Source organism: Mytilus edulis, chromosome 6 (assembly GCF_963676685.1).
Source record: "Mytilus edulis chromosome 6, xbMytEdul2.2, whole genome shotgun sequence".
NCBI classification, from domain to species: domain Eukaryota; kingdom Metazoa; phylum Mollusca; class Bivalvia; order Mytilida; family Mytilidae; genus Mytilus; species Mytilus edulis.
In genome coordinates this window covers 32147207-32166084 of record NC_092349.1, presented here as the reverse complement: position 1 = coordinate 32166084, position 18878 = coordinate 32147207, and the positions used below count along the sequence as shown (strand labels likewise).

General features: G+C 31.0%; 1 protein-coding gene across 1 annotated transcript in view; it reads left to right on the top strand.

Moving 5' to 3' along the window:
- The first annotated feature begins 17071 nt into the window (after window positions 1–17071).
- LOC139527523 (serine/threonine-protein phosphatase 6 regulatory ankyrin repeat subunit C-like) overlaps window positions 17072–18878 on the top strand; it is a 43738-nt gene continuing 41931 nt past the window's right edge. Inside the window, exon 1 of the mRNA XM_071323029.1 lies at window positions 17072–17209. The gene's annotated coding sequence lies outside the window, so the exon portion shown is untranslated. The remainder of the gene's footprint in view (window positions 17210–18878) is intronic.

Genomic DNA, 18878 nt, shown 5'->3' with positions numbered 1-18878 from the left:
CCCCTTTCTTTTCATAAACTAAGTTGGTACACTAAACTACTAACAAAGTGTCTTGTATTTTTCATACACCGTTATCAAATGGTAATATTTCATTTGTATCTTACTTCACTTTATTGTGTATGGATACTAATTTCTTAGGTTTATATCTTAATTAATTAGTAAGTTTTATTTCACATTCTAAATGAGCAGGCGAGTGTAATATTAAGACATGAACGCATTAGGAAAGAATGTCCCACTTGGGTGTGGTCGGTGAAGTAGAATGCTAAATTTCGCAAATCTTTGTTTATGGTATATAAGTTAGATTATGCATATTTCAAGTTTTTTCTTGTCATAGAACACTCTCATTCGATCAATGATGACACCCCTTGGTGAAAAGAAAAGCATTAAAATATTAATTATCTGTAACATAATTTTGTCTTTCAAAGTATTTTCAAAAATATTTAAATAGATAATTATAATTATTATAAACTTGGTCAATTTGTAAATCATTTTGACCTTTGTGACAAACATGTCACGTTTAACACTTTTAACACAATTATAGTTGAAGGTTACACTTATTATAAATTGCTTATTCAGTATATAAAACATTGCCCTGTTATATCTTTCCAAGAGGCGAACACTCTTTCAGAGGTAATCAATAGATTTTTAATTGTATTATAGCTGCTTCAAATTTAGCATGTTTCTGTGGTTCTATAATTAAGATTTTCCGTATCTTTTTTTGGCTCTTTAAACAATTATTTCAATAGTTTTAATATCGAACAAATGTAATTTCAAAACCTGACGAAAAGGTATATTCAAAATTATCTTTTTATGGAAGTATTTGAAAACTGACTACAGGGAAATGATAGGTATTTTCCGTATCTTTTGCCCATTTCAACAATTCTTTAAATAGTGATGTTATCGAAAACAAATATAATTTCAAAACCTGTTGAAAAATACTTAATTATTTTGTTTAAATGAAATAGATGGTTTGTTGTTCAATTAGAGCGCACCGCGTTTCCTTTTAAGTAACTTCTGAAAAGTTTAGGTCCGGGTGTGTTTTTTTAAAGCACCTTTTCTGTCTTTATCTATTCATTTTTTTATTTTTATTTTGAGTTTATTTAAGAAACGTAGAAGTAAAATGTATTTTGAATTCAGAAGATGCATTTTCGCCTACAAAACTCAGTATTAAATATTACCATATAACATTTCAATGATCTTTATTTTGTATACTCTGATGTTCGTGTATTTATTTAGAAACAACAACTGATTTCATTGTGTTTTGTAGAACACAATGACGTTTTTGACTGGTTATATACTCTACTGTAAAATATGGTTCATTGGTGTTTTGGCAGTTCATGTAACAGGTATTATTTGACCCAAAGCGGTTTAAAAACAAGGCATTGTATTAAAAGCTTACAATTAGAAGGTTCAAAAGAAACTTAACCCCTGGGTTTAACTTTTAGAACATGTGTGTACACTTGTAAAAATACCGTAATGAGTTCATTTCCAAGCATATAAGTCACAGAAATTTCATTTTCATTATCGTTTAAAAATTCATCTTACTTTTTTTAATAACAAACGTTCCTATACATACCGCTATAAAAAATTCATCTACGTAATATAATAAAATAACATAAACAAACATTGTCGTTCATGACGCGTTTTAGATAAGTTTAGCTACACCTGGCCTAAAAAAGACATGCCTGTAATAGATTTGTGATCTTTTACATACAAATGCAACCATCATTGATCTTGGAAGAAGCGGATTAACTTTATTATTCTAGAAAAAAACAACGTATTGTTTCTGTTTTTGTGCTGAACTTTATTTAGTTGTGTATCCGTAGTTTATTTTAATTGACTGTTTAAATAAGTTCCAGATGGTCAACTTCAAACGATTCCAATTTTAAGGGGCATCGGTGGCAGAGTGGTTTAAGTAGTAACTACTGTAATCACAAGCCAGTCAACACTGAGGTTGCGAGTTCGAACCCCCTCGCGTGCGGATGAACTACGATCCAATCTTAATTGACTCAGACTGTCAGTCTTTTTATCAATGGTGGGTGTTTTTTTCGTGTATTCCGTCTTCCTCCACAAAACAAATAGGAAGCCACGAAATAGCCGAAATGCGGTGCCTAAAAGACACCAAAAATCAAATTAATCAAATAAATCCCAATTGTTTTCATAGTAAGAAAGATACTGATGATTTTATTTTTGTTCCAATAAAGCAAATGAATGCCTGCAAAATAAAGAGGGTTTGGATTATAAGGGAACAGTAAGTACAACACGCACTGGAATAAATTGCAGGAGTTGGGAAGGAATAGCTGTTAATAGCGAAGTGCAAAAACATCAACATAACTTCTGCCGAAATCCCGATGCTGACCCAAAAGGACCTTGGTGTTTTACATCTGACCCTGATGTTTTCTGGGAACATTGCAGTATTCCGTTATGTGGTAGGTAAAATAAATATATTTTAATGATATTTTAATGATATTTTGTTTCTCTCTTTATTGACTGTTACTTCACAAGTTGGAAATGAGGTTTAAAATGGAAAAAAAAACTTGTTAAAATTATTAAGTATATACAATTGAAGTAGAAGTCACTGTTTGCATTTTTTAGCACTATTAGATGTAATCTTTTGAATGTGTTGTACATCTGTATCAGCAGTCACGTCCATATTTTCGGTTTATGTATGATCAATATCATTTTTGGAAGCCACCAATTTAACCAGTTTCATGTTATGAAGTTCAAATCATCCCTTCGAAACTTTTACGGACGTCATCACGGGTTGGTTGACCATGGTTGAATATTTGTGTAACAGTGTGAACATAAATAATCGATTTAAGGCCTGTTTGATTACATTTAGTAACGAGCGGTAGGAATTCGTTTAAGTTCGTCTTCAATTGTAATGTTGTGACTTGTTTACTGTTATTTCGCTTTTTGTCTTTTTAAGTGTTTTGCCATAAGAGTGTTTTCAGTTTCTTCTTTCACTTTTGTCTTTAATAGTCCCTTTTGCATATCTCACTTCTTTTAGTTGATGTTATTTTCTAGGGATATTCTAAAACTCCATATTGGTGTATAACTTACTCAGTAAAATTTAACAGACCTATATTTCTGAGAATGTGAAACTAATTCTCCGTATATTTGAGTCTTTACAATGTTTACTGAGTTTGTTGAAAGAAATATTTTTAAATTTCCTTAAGTTAAATCAGCTAAACGTGTTATCAGACACCAAGGGGCGGTACTCAATGGGCTGTGGTATTTACACAGTCCTCCTTGTGTCTGAAGCAGACAAGAAAGTCACATAATTAACAATTTTTCGAAATAAAATGTACATGCAGCAATGAGATTATACTTATCTTCTGTGCTTATAAGCCATATCAGTTTATCTCTTGCGTTAAGAGTTAAAAAGTTGGGTCAACTTTAAGTTATCTCTTGAAATAGATGATTGTGGTCATCATTAACCTTAACACATTGGAATAGAAAAATGATATTCATCCTCCACATCTCCAGACATACAACGAGTACAAGTTCTGTCATTTAAGAGAGTACCCTGATACCTGATACTACAAAACAGGGTTTCTTCATTTTTCTAAGGCTCGTACAAATATAGTTTGCATTAATGTACATATAGTGTTTATATACCACTATGCGATGTCAATGCATATACAAGAAAAGGTCCGCGCATGTGACAAACAAACATGTAATGCACTGTTTATTAATTTTCTCTTTAATCAGCATTATATCAATGAATCAGGAATTATTGTATTTCAGATGACGTTGATATTACAACAACACCAGGTAAGACCCTAACGTAAAATGAAATGGAAATGTCTCTTAACAAATGTTGTTAAGATTTAACTAAATCATGGTTCGTCACATGCGTTTGTATACGAAAGTTGGTCGAAAAAATATCAATATTTCGCCCTTTAGAATATGAAGTACGAAAACGCGAAAACGCGAAAATGCAAAATGGCCTCAACCGGCCACCGTAGAATGGAAAAAACTTACTCCACAACTTTTTAAATCCTCACTTTTTACGGGGAAAGATATTTAGATAGACATATACGTTGAAAGCACGTGATTGCCTCTCTGAAATTGTGTAGATCATTGTATGTTCATATATCATGTATTTTTTCAGTGTTGTAACTGCAGGCTGAGGAGAAAAGAATGTTTCATTCATATAATACAAACAACAAGAATAAAGATTGTTAAACGCATATTGATTTGTATTTACTTAACTGTCACATTGTCAAGACAAAAAAAGTCACTTGAAGATACATGTATATCAAACTGTTTAATGAGATAAGGAGAAGACACGTACAGAAGTAGCTCACATCCAAATTAATTTACAAATTAGACATTACCGTCACTTAAAGCGTATAATGTCCCACAAACAAGCAAGCCAAATCTTCTGATTTTTATATTGAGAGTATTCCTAGCCCAAGTACCAGGAGTTCATGTCACTTTTGACACCATTTGCAATTATGGTCTTGAGAAAACGATGATAGTCCGGCGGAAGGGGACGATAAATTGCTGACCCGTGTTAAGAGAGAGAGAGCCATATCTCTTGCACTTTAATGACACCCTTGTAGATTTAGAAAACGATCAGGTTAATGTTGCTACAGGGCAGCACTCGCACCGGCAAAGTTGAAAGGGGTTAGCATATGTTGCAATAACTTGTTTCCCAATCCACTAGGAATAAAGATGTTTCAACTAAACTACAATTGAATGTCAATAGTATCACTTTTGTTGATAGTGATTGGGATCCTTTCGTCTGTGATTTTGTCGCAACCAATAACTCGGCCAAATATGTTTTATCAAAACACAGCGTAATATAGCTAACTCGTTTTCATTTAATAAAACAACAAATATTTATTCTGAACAATTTGAATTTCCAACATCGTTAACATGAAACATGTCCTTTAATTTGACAATTGACAGAAATCCTATCCGTTTTAGCCTATCTTTTGTAGAACTCATCACCTACAGAATATTAATATGCGTAGATGACTTGTTTGCAATATTGCAACTATTTTACTATAATAAAACAGCCTTTCTAAAAAAGAAACAAGATAAAAACTTGTATGTTTTGATATTTCAGAGTGAAACGCTTAAACATAAACGTAAAAAAAGTGGATTTTAACTTGGAAACTATAAGTATATGATCAACTGTGTAAACAAAATTTCAAACGTTCGGATTTAATTATCTATTTTACGGACAAGATTCTAAAAAGAAAAAACAATCCATGAAACGTCAAAATAAATAAAAACGACACCCTAAACTGATATCTGTCCCTTTAGGAGGCTCGAGGGTACAAAAAGTCAGCAAAATTTTAAAAAATTGTTTTGTAATTACAAATTGTATTACTTGCACTAGTAGTTGGTCCTTTACAATATAGTACAAAAATTAAGCAATAAAATCAATTCGTTTTGGCCCAAGATGGCTTTTAAAATGTCGATCTCATTGTAAAAGCTCCAAACTATCTCCCTTTGGTGAAAAATGCCATTTTATTTTTCGCATAAAAATTGAAAGAACTTTTTAAACTCATCGGTGACCTATATTTTTTATCATTGTTTTCAAATTAACTGTACCTAAACTAAACTATTGTAAAATCTAAGTAATTTCTGTAGTTTATTATTTAATATCTTTTTTATTTCGATTACCTTTTTTCTCCTATTAGTTCAACAGAAAAAAGTACCTTAACAAAAATGCATGTTTCTTTCAAAGGCATATTGTGAGCTTAAATGTACGGTGGCCCTATATTTTTATTTAATTTTTCTATTAAGTATTGGATAAAATTTATTTATAGAAAAAAATAGTGAAATCCTATGTTTAAAAAAAAATGATTTAGACCCCCTTAAATCCTCACTTGAAAAAAAACAGTCAGCTATCTTTATTGTATTCAAGAATCAATAAACACAAAAATGTTATAATTATAGATGTATTGTATGAGTTGCATGTTGGTATGATCGTAATCGTTGGGTACTAATTAATCGAAAAGGGTTTGTTGTCAGTGCGCAATCGTATAAATAAGGGCAACAGACATTTACCGCTGTTCGAAATTCATTTATCGTTGAGGAGAAAAATAATCTGGGTTACAAACTAAAATTGAGGTAAACACATCAAATATAAGAGAAGAACTACGACACAACATGAACTCAACACTAACATTTAACACATAGAGAAACGAACTATAATATAGCAATGGCCATTTTCCTGACCTGGTACAGGACATTTTAAGAAATCAATGGTTGGTTGAATCTGGTTTTATGGCTAGCCAAACCTTCCACTGTTATGGCAATGTAAAATATAACATTTAAATGACAATATAATATGACAGGACTACAAATACAAATAAATCAAAGAACATATAGGACAGAGAAACACACGAATAACCATCAAAAGGTAACAGGTTTATAATTGAACAAAGCAATTACAATACCTAAACAGTACATTTGTTCTTGTGCCTTTTTATAGGGTTTTTCAATTAAATCGTATTATTTTCTACTACATGTAGCATTATTTAAGCGACAATTGTAAATATGGTCAAATTGATACTGTAAATATTAGTTATAAAAATACCTTAAGTTTTGATAGCTTAAATATAATAAAACAATGACTGTAGTGTTTTCCTCAGTGTTTGTTTCACACTTGAAAATATCAAGTATGGCGATAGTTTCTATATTCTTACTGTTTACTGAATCAACAAATTTCAATTATTTTAACCGTCAAATATAATTGCTTTAAAAGGGGTAGGTTTGTTTGTAATAACGGTGGACATCATTTAACTAAAATGACCAATTACACCTATCTATTTCAGTATTTTCTGCGTAAAGCATACACAAATTGTCTGGGTTTTTTTTCGGTCACGCGTATTAAGATATAGTAATTTTTTTATATTAAATTATGATTATTGCCGTAAAAAAAACCCGCTTGATACACATTTCTATAAGACTTATTATTCCATAGTTTCCTATTTCGACAAATTTAACTGACGAAAATATGAAATGAAACATAGTACACACTGTCCTCCTGTCTTCACGAATACCATAGAACAAAAGTGATTTGTGACGGTGTTTAACTGTCAACGAATTGTTCCGTGATCATTTATACATGCTGTAAGCTTAAGAGAGCAATGGAATTGACATAGCTGGCAAAACGAACTATACGGTATAATATGAACAACTCTTTTTTTTTGTATAATTTCAAGTTCTAATTAACAGTTAAAGGTCCATGGCCAAAGAATTGCTACGTAAAGATTCATATAAGAAATTATATTGAACATTGATAACATCCTAAATCGTAAGAAATTGCGCCATGCCCGTGCACTTCGCAACTTGCAGTTTTATCAAATTGTTTTTTATTCAAAAACTGAAATATGCAACACTATTATAATATATAAGATAAACTTCTGTATTCATGTACACATTGATTTATACTCACACATTGTCACATGAGTAAGTTTAAGACATTCAAAATAGTGTTATCTCAAATTTTGATAAGATTGTTGCTTCGAATGATTCCGGATTTACCTGTTTCGAAGTTTACATAATTGCTTTGAATCTTCAATAATATTACAATGTATAACCTGACTTTAAAGTGGAAAGAGCGAATTCTAGTTAAATGACAATACATAACTCAATTGCAATCCTGGTATCTATGATGAATTTAGAATATGCATTTCCCGCTTCAGTACACATAGTCAATTTATATATGATGATGAAAATTACACATTTGGTTGTTTTAAGGTGTTACAAATACATGTTTAACCCCAAAACAACTAAGAAGCTGTTATCGTTCATTTAATCATAACATGTATACATGTAGTTTATGTATTCCTCTGTAACTAAGAGTTCTTAAATGAGAAGATTGGGTATGATTTCCAATGAGATCACTTACCACCAGAAACACTATGGCATGTGTATAACTCTTTCCCTTCATCTCAATTGAAATAAATTCTTTATTCAATGTTTATTATATTAAGAGAAAGTCTGAACAAAAAGTAGTCAATTTCTGTATACATTTACGTCAGACTTATAAAAATTTATCAGTTTATTTCCAGAGGGGATTATAAAAAACGAGAACATTTGATAAGAAAAACGCACAGTATTAAGGAATTTGAGGTTGAGTGTATTTGTATTGTTATACTTTTGAACATTATTACATACAATTTAAAATCAACCAATACAATTGGAAATATGCCCATTCAGTCGCTTTTCATATAGATTGTTCGCACATCACAGATATTTTTCTAATTTTTTAACAGTATACGAGTTGACAAGTCATAGTATTCATATACAGTTATAACTTGAAATTCAATTAAAGATGATAACAACACTTTGCTTAATCAGTTAACAGATGATGTAACACCATTTTTATATTTTCAAATATAATTTTACTAACAGGGAGAGCTAAGCTTTCCAGATGGCATGTAAAACAATTATCTGTAATTAGACACAAGTTTGTCGTATTTGAACTTTGTGTATTCGGGCAATTATGTGATAGTAATTAGTTTTACTTGGAGTGAGAAATGTTATTAGTTTGACGAAAAAACGGGTTATTTTATCAATATGGAATTATTATAGATATTAAATAGCAATGCTACTGACATGTAGTTCTTTGATTTTTTTTGATAATGATTAATATTACTCAGTTTTTACTTTTTAACTCTTATTTTTTACATATGAACCTATTCATATAAGAATATTGACCTATTTTCACTACCACTCAACAACACTTATAAATATCGATAAATAGAGAAAGGCAACAGAAGTATATCGCTGATCAAAATCATTTATCAATTGACAGAAAACAAATCCGGTTTACATACTAAAACTTATATAAACAGATCAACCTTAAAAGTAAAACAACGAAACAACAGAAACACTGAAGTGCATAACAAAAATCCAAAACAACGATATAACACACACATAAACGCACTATACGATAACAACTGCCATTTTCCTGACTTGGTACAGGACATTTTAGGAAAAAATGTTGTGGGTTGAAACTGGTTTTGCTGCTAGACAAAGCTCGCGCTTTACTGGCAATGTCAAATATAACACTAAAATGAAAAAATTTCATGAATATAGAACAAACAAATAAAAAAACAGTTAGGACAGAAAAATACACAAATAAACATTACAATAGGACATGAGAACTTATGACGGTGTTTATAGTTATCAGTTTGTTCAGTAGCTTTTCAAAGAATTTTGTATATTACAATTAACAACTACTTAAAAGTATAAACACTGACCGAACATATCTACATGAACTACGTTCAAATTTCTGATCAGTGATACATTTACCGTTATGGATAATTCTGGGGATACCAGAAGGCTGAAATTGACACAATTGTTTGTGTATAAGTCATTTCCAGTCTTTTTAGACTGCGTTTTGTTAGATAAGAAAAAAACAAATTCAGGAAACATCTGCATTTTGGGAGCAACAGCTCAATATGGATTGGTCAGGTTGTTCAATATTCTGAAGTATTAATAATTTATGTGGGATGTATTATAATACTTTGTCATGATGCTTGTTTGTTTGGGTTTTTTTTATTTTAAATTGAAGAAATAACAGCCACATAACAATGAAAAATGGACAAGTGCGTGTTTCAGGAGAGGATAACTAAAAACACATTACAATTCTTTTGTCCAATTCTCGGTGTAGAAACATGTTAAAGAGCTGATTGTTTAACCATTTTACACTTTGAAACGAACTTTTACATGTGCTTTAGCTTCTGTAAGTACAGACAAATGACAGACTGAAAAATAAAAAATAAAAATATATTTCATAACTTAAACCCGGTATTTGTTTTATTTACCAATTTTCAGGGTAGGTACATCTTGTTGTGATATTTTTTTCGTTGAGAACTATTATATTTTGAAAACATGTATGACTAGTAAAACTTGCATTTCATGTGAATCAACTCATAAAACATGATATAGGGTTTTCTAGTTTTCTAAAAAGAACTTGTTATTATTGCATTTGAGCTTTTTTTTATGTTTGTCGAATATCTCCTTTAATTTTCGAAAATGACTGCCAAGTTCTTCGTAATCATTAAAATTCACCATTTTGAGGAAATTACTCTAAGAACGGGAGCGCAATTTAAAAACAAATGCAAAGTAGATACGACTTGTTGTACTGACTGTTTTATCCTCACTAGTTTGTTTTCTTTCATTGTAAAAGTCTTTGAGCTATGAACCATCCATATTTTTATGTTACCTCTGGGTGAAAATATATAGTTGTTACATTTGTATCTAATAAATAAAGAAGAAACACTTCGGTTTCGGAAATTTAAAACTTTCAAAGGAGATAGACGTGTTCTTTTTTTTAAATTACACATTTGTCTTTCATATAACTATAGGTAACAGTTGTGTAGAAATAGAATTCACTTGGAAAAGTCATTTAAATTTTCCATTAGAAATAATTGAAATTGATAACAAATAGACGATTTCAATCATTCTGTGTGATGAATTTGTAGTATTATCAAAACATGTATCAAGTTTCCGGATTAAAATACATATATAATCGTCAAATCAAAGAACACCTCTTCGTAAAATTTTAGGAAGGTCGACTTTTACGCTAGAACATATAAATGTTATTTTCAAGTAGCTCGCGTCATATATATGTGTACGATGTAAAATATTTGTAGTATTAAAATATGTATTCTGTATCATCATCATGTGACAATGCTAGACTGTATTTTATCATATAATTCAAAATAACACGATTCTTTTGAAAACAGTTGTCCCTATAAACAACACGACCATTTGAAGAAAGACAAAAAATTACTACAACAATTCAAAGTTTGATTCTGATTATAGAAAATAAAATGGAAAATGGAAATAGGGAATGTGCTAAAGAGACAACAACCCGACCATAGAAAAAAAACAACAGCAGAAGGTCACCAACAGGTCTTCAATTTAAGCGAGAAATTCCCGCACCCGGAGGCGTCCTTCAGCTGGCCCCTAAACAAATATATACTAATTCAGTGATAATGAACGCCATACTAATTTCAAAAACTAAAATTAAAATAATACAAGACTAACAAAAGCCAGAGGCTCCTGACTTGGGACAGGCGCAAACATGCGGCGGGGTTAAACATTTTTGTGAGATCTCAACCCTCCCCCTATACCTCTAGCCAATGTAGAAAATTAAACGCATAACAATACGTACATTAAAATTCAGTTCAAGAGAAGTCCGAGTCTGATGTCAGAAGATGTAACCAAAGAAAATAAACAAAATGACAATAATACATGCATAACAACAGACTACTAGCAGTTAACTGACATGCCAGCTCCAGACTTCAATTAAACTTACTGAAAGATTATGATTTCATCATATGAACATCAGGCACAATCCTTCCCGTTAGGGGTTTAGTATCATACCATCATAACATATATTAGAAGAACATAACCCGTGTCATGCCAACAACTGGTTTTTGAATAAATGTGTTTAGTTCCTATGCAAAGACCCTATAAGTGAATCAATATTAACGCCAAAATATGCAATCTTTAATGACCTGACAGCAGTATCGTAACTATATCCCTTCTTAATAAGTCTATTCAAAGGTTTTGTTAGTTTTTGAGGTGAATACTGACACCTTTGTGCTTTATAAAGAACATTTCCATAAAAAATTGGATGTGAAATACCTGAACGTGAAAGAACGTATAAGAGTTTACAACTTTCTCATGTTTCTTGAAAATAGCTTCCAGTAAGATGATGTTTAGAACAAAAACTCAATTTAAGGGTTTCGTTGCCAACGTTAATAACATTTGTAATCATTACTTTTGGATACTTATTTAATATTCCAGTTGCTATATTGTATGTAAATTTTTAAGTATGAAATTAAACAATGTACTATATAATATTTCATTAGCAGTTTATTTTGTTTAACCTTAGGTAAACACCTATTATATATGTCTAATTACAAATAGGCAAGAATTATGTTAACCATGTCAACTGAAATATTCGTTTGAGATTAGGAATACGTTCATTAATCACAACCTAAAGCAACATTACAGAGATATGTTTCTTGTGTCATCGAGAGTACTCGTTCTGTATCGGCGATGGTAACACATTAGAAATCAAATAGCTCACCCGTAAACTACAATAACAGAGTTAATAGATTAAGCTAATATCAATATACTGTACTCTCCTTGTTTTCAATAACGACAGATATATTGCATTGTGAAATAGTTATCAAAGGTACCATGATTATAATCTAATGCGCCAGACGCGCGTTTCGTCTACATAAGACTCATCAGTGACTCAAAAATAATTTTAAAGCGAAACAAGTACAAATTTGAAAAGCATTAAGGACCTAAAAATCCAACAAGTTGTGACAAAAACGACTGAAGAAATTCCTGAAATAAGAAAATCCCTAATTTTCGAAAAATTTAAAGTTTTGTCAACAGGAAAATATTAAATGACCATATAACTGATATCCATGTCAACGCGGAATAGCTGACTATTGGGCTGGTATTACCCTCGGGACGTACGGTCCACCAGAAGTGGAACCGACCTAGTGGTGTAAATAGTTATCAAAGGTACCAATATTATAATTCAATACGCCAGAAGACCGTTTCGTCTACATAAGACTCATCAGTGACGCTCAAAAATAAAATAATTACAAAGCCAAATAAGCACAAAGTTGAAGAGCATTGGGGACCCAAAATACCAAAATACCAATAAGTAGTACCAAATAAGAGTCTTTTTGTTTCTTGAAACATTAGTTTATCCTGTTATTATTATAAGCTTTTAACTGATTAGGAAACGCAGTTTATCGGTTCAGATTTTATTCTCAGTGATACACATACATAGCAATTAAAAACAAAAGACAATCTTAAACAAAAACTTCCATTTGATGAAAATCAAGAAGTCTTCTATTTCTATGTGAACATGGTGAAGTCATCTTTTTTCTGAATATATATCACTACTTTCGTATAATACATTGTAGTGGTATAAGCACGTACAGAGTACATCAATATGTCATCGTTAATTTCCGTGTAGGCCGACTTCTTAGCAGAGATGATAACTGCCATTAGCGACTAAATTGATATGCATTTGGTTATATAACGTTAATAAGACTTAACAAATATTATGCATGACCCTTTCAAAAGAATGTTACTAGAATACCATATCATTATCCAGTAATCGTACATGATAAGCATTGGTACAAATGCAAACAAAAACAGTAGCATGCAAAAAGGGGTAAAATCCATCACCTCTAGCTTATGCATGCATGTATCTTTAATGGACTCACATTTAATGTAAAAATATTAAGGTGGCTGGGACGTCTAAATTTAAATCGATAGAATGTTTTAATATTTTGTTAAAATGAAGCTTTTTTATACTATTTTTTTTAAACCGCTGCAAATACAAAGGTTCAGAAATGTAATAAAAAGTATGGGTCACCGGACATTTGTTAACGATACAGGTTGTGCATGGAAAATTTCATTTGGTGTTATAAAAAGAACACTATTTGATAGAATTTTAAAATAAAATGCAAGAAGATACATTCTGTAGTTCTGATAACATGCTTTCAGATAAGAAAAAGAAAAAATTGGGTCAACAAACTTGTTTCTTGCTACATATCAAAACATGCAAATTCATAACACTTTCTCTTATAAAAATTCTTTTACTCGGATTAACTCCCCTACTATCCGAGTTATCTTTCCTTATTTGACAAAGTTAGAAAAAAGTATTTAAACTCAAATTTGGTGTTTTTTTTTTAGAAATTACAGCCATTAATATGATAAAACAAATACCTTTTTATATTAAAACCCAAAGTCTTACACATGAAATAGGTACTACTCTCAAATGTTGCACAATTCATCAAAGAATTAGACAAACTGTTATCTGCATCTTCAAAATCAAAGAGTGAGGAAGACACTCGAGCCACCTTAAGGTCATTGTTTGTGTTTTACTGTAGAAAGTTTCTTGTAAAGATAACCATGATAACTGTTGAATAACACAAATTTGCATATTTCAAAATTTACAATTAAACTAAGGCTTACCAAAATAGTCGACATGTTATTTGAAAATATTGGGATATACTAATATTGACAATGTTTGAAAGAAAAAATAAGCAACTCATGAGTGACTTTCTGAAAGGAACCGTGGATGCTTATTAAGGTCTTTCCTTTTACAAAAGGGAAAGACCTTACTGTATTTCTTCTGATTATTATTATTATTATTATTAAGGTCTTTCCTTTTACTAAAGGGAAAGACCTTACTGTATTTCTTTTGTTTATTATTATTATTCTTCCGTTAAACTTTGACAAATTTAGCCGCGTTAACCGTAAGACGTGTCGCTTTCATATTCACACTTTGTATAGGTGTCATGAATACCTATCTGGAACTCACCCTGTGAGTCGAAATATTTTGTCGGTTCGGAGTAATCCCTCCGAAACCCAAAAACCTTGTTATCGTTCCAACACCATAACCGTAATAGGTAGAAAAAAAACAAAGGGTGAAATTTGTTCAGGACCAGACCTCGGTTCTTCGTTACATTTGGATCGAAAAGATTCAACGACTCATTGGTAGGGTTATGCCCCTATGAAAATTAACCGGTGTCGGTTGGCCACCAAAACTCAGAAACCGTAAGTCGTAGACACCTAGGATCTTCACCAATCTTCATCAATTTATGTATCTTTGAAAAATACCTCAAGGTCAAATTTGTATGTTGACCTTGACCTTTGACCTAACACCTTGTTATGGGATAATCTCAGAAACCATTATACTTACAGAAGTTTTAAATAGTGGAAAATGTTTGGGTCATTACGGCACAACTTTGTTACATTTTGACCGAAGAGATTTGACCTTTTTTTAAGGGGCATAACACCTGTTTTAGGTTTCTGGAAAGACAAAATCATCTTTTACTATATAACCAAAGGTCCTAGACCCATGGGGTCTTCGGCAATGACATTGGGGACTAATGACCTTGACAAAGGTCAAAAGGTCAAAGGTCAAGGTCATGTCCCATATAGCGAATTTGGTGTTTTTAACCTTATATAAAATATTTTTAGTGTGTTTTCGAGCTTTTTAAGGTTAACCTTGACCTTTTCAATACATTCTACGTCTGTAGGAACATGTATTTTACATTACTAAAAGGAAAGACCTCTCAATTGTTCAAGAACAATTGACAGTTTAATTTTTTTATTTTTTTTTTGCAAATTCGTTGTGTTTACACCTTTTGTAAAATAATGATTTGTTTAAGGAACAAAGTTAAAGACTTTTGCATCATGGCAAGAAATTCTGCATTTCTTTAATGTCTGGATAATTCAATGTTTCCAATTGATAAAAAGTGTTTTACTTTTTGCCGTTGTGGATACATCAACTACAGACTATACATATATTGTGTACCTTTAAAGTAAGATAAATGATGGTGTCAGTAAGGGAAAACACTTTTTTTCATCTTTCTTTTTTTTCTGTATATCATAGTTAACAAATGATAAAGGCTATTCATCTATGACACACTATCAGTACCTACACAGCCAAACGAAAAAACAAAACAAAAAAGAAGCAACTGAACAGCGCTTGTAGCTTGTATGGTGTTCTTTACTTCAAAGTCAAAGTCAGGTTTTCTACTCGGTTCAAATTGTTTTCCCCACAATGCAATTTTAAGGTTAATGACTGGTGGATGAAAATGCCTATCCTGGAGCCGGACTGCGGCTAGCCCTTTAACAAATTGTAAACTAGTTCAATAAAAATGGACGTTACACTTAACTCCAAAACATATAAATGAACTTAATTTAAAAACTAACAAAGGCGAGGGGCTCTTGACTTCGGAAAGGTGTAACAAACGGCAGGGTTAAACATGTATTGTGAGATTTAAACACGTCTATAAATCTAGCTAATGTAAAATAAACGAACACAGAGTACTACGTGCAGTAAAATTAAATTTAAAGAAGTCCAGGTACGATGTCAGAACAGAACACTTAAAATACTAAACAAAACAACAATGATATTAACAAGAGACTTTTAGCAGTAATTGACATGACAGCTTCGGACCTCTTTCAAATTGATTGAAATATAGTATATTATATATGTATTCATCATTTGAAATTCAAGTATAAGGTTTAGTATCATACTTGCATGAAATATGTCAAAAGAACATAACCCATATCATGCCACCAATTGGTTTTAGGATAAATGTGTTTATTTCCAATGTAAAGACCCTATGAGTGAATCATTATTAATACCTAAATATGTCATCTTTTACAACAGCACCATCACCGATCCTTGCTGAATTAGTCTGTTCAAATGTCTAGTAAGCGTTTGAGGTTAACACTTATATTTAATATTGATTTTTTTTTATCATTTAATAATTGTGTTTCAATGTTTACTTGGTATTTATATCGATTGATTACTGATATAAATAAATAAGGAGATAAGGTATGATTTCGAATGAGACAACTATATACCGAAAGTTCAAATAAAGTTGATGTAAGCAATTCTGGGCAACGATTAGAAAACCTCCAAAAGGGGGGAGGGGCGTTCGTGGTCTCCGACAATTCTATTTATTTCTTAACATGATATCTTTTTTATCCAAAACAAAACTATTAAATTATTAATTATTCGGAATTCGTCAGTTTTCTATGCAAAGTCAAATTCTACAAACAAATATAATATAATTAAGGCTAACTAGAGCGACGTTTACCACTGAGGACAAAACAGTTTTATTATCTTTATTTTGTTAACGCTTAATTGTTGCAAAGGCATTTAGTAAAAAAAAGTATATAATTCCGGTTATATGATCGTATATTTCTCTTTCAATGATAATCATGTCTAACTTCTATTAAATTGTTCTTTAATTAGACCATATTTTAACGTTTAAGTATACTGACGAAATTCATTTGAAAATACATTGAGTTAAAAAAAGTATTTTGACAATTTTATTGTTACAAACGACCTGTTTAGAATGACGTTTGTATTCAAATTGCTTTAAAAAGACGGTTATGTTTACCATTATCTGTAAATATATCTGTCCTTTAATTATATATCATTTCAATAGACTTCCTTTATAAAACCTGTTTGACAAGTTTAAAAATAGAATTGGAAGATTGTATTACATGAAACGCAACGGAGCAATTTATTTTTTACAGTGTTTTAATTGTTTGATTTAAAAGCCACCACATCACTTGTATACCCGAGGAATATTATCCGAGTTTGACACATCTTATAAACATTTTGAAAAATAAGTAAATTATTTGTTTTTATAGGGTGAGTATCATTTTATCTATTTTATAACAGTTCAACAGTAAATACAGTCATCAAGTTTAGCTTGATACATGTGATGGTATTCAAAATTCAATTATGGTAGGTTGAAAGCGAAAGAAAGCTAACTACAATGTATTACCAATATTATTTCAACAGATTGGGTGGAGCTTACGTTTTAATTTGCCTAAGGAAAGTCTAAGATGTGTCTGATAAGGATGATTGCCGTTATAATTATTACTGATTTTAATCACCTGTCAGTGTCAACAAAGGAATTTACAAAACAATGACTGGACACCTCATTGGTGAGTTTATCCTAAAACACCTATATAATATATATGGACTGGTTTGTAATGAGCGAACCGATTAAACTCCGCCCAGTCAAGTGAAATAAATCGAGTAATACATTGTGTCTGTTTGAACACATGCTCGATATGACACAAAGATTTTCATTTATTCAAATTATCAAATTTAACATATCGATACAGCCGATCACTATTTGTTATTACTTAGATTATCCCGTTAATTAGAAAAAAAATGTTTCAAAATCAACGTAACTATAAGTGTGAATTCAAACTCAAACCCTCACCTTCCTTCCCAGACGTAAAAACACTGTATGCGCATTTGAATAACAAATGTTTCTTTATTTAGTGGATAGTTAAATCAAAATACTAAAGTTTTAAGAAAAGTTTATTCTAGATACATACACACATAATCAAAGAATTAAGACAGAACTTTAGTAATGCAATTGAAATTAATTGATTTTCTTTATATTTGTAAAATTATATAGTACACACATGTTTAGAAAGTGACGATTACAGTTATCTAATTATACTAAGATGGTTGGTGTGGTTAATAGTTATTTCGTTATTTTAGTTTTCTATCCTTTCCTTTTTTATTTTTTTGGGGGTGAAAGTTGTAAAAGTTGTAAGGTGCACTTTCGTTAAAACTCGAAATTTGGAAATTGAAACAATCAAAATCAAAAACATTCTAAACGACTACATATAGAACTAATGTTTAAAATGTGTTGATTATACACTATACGCATGATGAGAGTGAACTTAACATTATGATATTTCACATTGTGAATTTAAATCACTTTGAGAAATGTTCAGCAAGGTTTTTTATCAATGAAAAACACTCTTTTCGTTAAAGTCATCATGTGTACTGAATTGTAATTATGTATTTACATATACGTGTTACATTTGACTGTTTGTCATTCCATTCCCCAGTCCATCCGGTTACCTCATCTGGATTTTATGAAACTCATTGAAAAGCTCAGAATCAAATTTCGCAGACAGGGTTTTAATTTTTTTGCAGTGAGTAACTCATCGTTTTAGAGTTTTGCCCCACGATAATTTACAAAAATGTAGATATTTATTGTTTCTGGGTTCTTACTACGTTTGCCTCATGCAAGGTTTGTGGAACTCATATAATATACTCATTATTTACATAATACATGGAAATCAAAAAAGTAAAAATAGAAAAGAAATAACACACAGGAAAATATAGCTAAGATTAGAACAATCACTGGTATTAAACTGATTACCATAACTAGAATTACGACTATCCCAATATGGTGACGGCAGATATAGGTAAAATCATTACAGTCATATTTCTCAAATGTAGCATGTTTTTGTCCATGGTTACTCAGCTGCAAGGTTTTTCTATACCA